General features: G+C 32.9%; 1 non-coding gene across 1 annotated transcript; it reads right to left on the minus strand.

Moving 5' to 3' along the window:
• On the minus strand, positions 1-104 carry LOC139004574 (U6 spliceosomal RNA). Its single transcript, XR_011470448.1, has one exon. It is a non-coding gene; the product is annotated as a U6 spliceosomal RNA (small nuclear RNA).
• Positions 105-770: the final 666 nt, after the last annotated feature.

Here is a 770-nt window from a genome sequence, read left to right on the forward strand (position 1 = left end):
ATAAATATGGAATGCTTCATGAGTTTGCATGTCATCCTTGCACAGGAGCCATGCTAATCTCTATATCATTCTAATTTTAGTGTGCGTGCTGCCAACATAAGCACTCTCATTTTTAACTTTTAACACAGTAACATATGGGTAGAGTTAGAATATAATAAAAATACTGTATTAAAAAAGGGTAGTTTCTCACTCCTTGTATCTTACTTTCAGAGGCAAACACAAACTCTCTTGTTATTTCAAGACTTAGTATTATAGCACTATTTTGCAATTTCTTGATTTAACTCTTTTATGTAGACACATTTCCCTCATCCTATATTCTCAGAATAATTATAATTTGCAGTTAAAGATCAATATTTACATTATTACTGTGTTAATATTGTTAACTGCATAGCCAAGTAGTGCATGCTTTCTGTCTTGAAAGCTTTACTTTTCCTTGAAGAAAATAATTGCATTTTTCACGTATGTCATTTTTATATGTAACTATTCTTACTTTTTTTCCAATTGCATATCAATTGTTATATGTGTAATACTTGTTCTCTTCCCTCAATATGTCTGATTAGATAATTAGATAATCCATTGATTATACTTTTTTTTTTTTTATCCTCTGAAACCTCATCTCAGAGCCCTTCATCCTCCTGCTCCAGTCTGGTCTGGTTACATTCTGGGCTCCTACTGCCCATCATCCTCTGCATTTCCTATTTTAGAGACCTTGTTTTCTAGATCCTGTGCTTTCCTCTTCCTTGAATACTTCCTCATTTCAGAGGAGTACT

This window comes from Myotis yumanensis, unplaced genomic scaffold (genome assembly GCF_028538775.1).
Source record: "Myotis yumanensis isolate MYYU_CA2020_CCGP unplaced genomic scaffold, mMyoYum1.0.hap1 SCAF_2, whole genome shotgun sequence".
NCBI lineage: Eukaryota > Metazoa > Chordata > Mammalia > Chiroptera > Vespertilionidae > Myotis > Myotis yumanensis.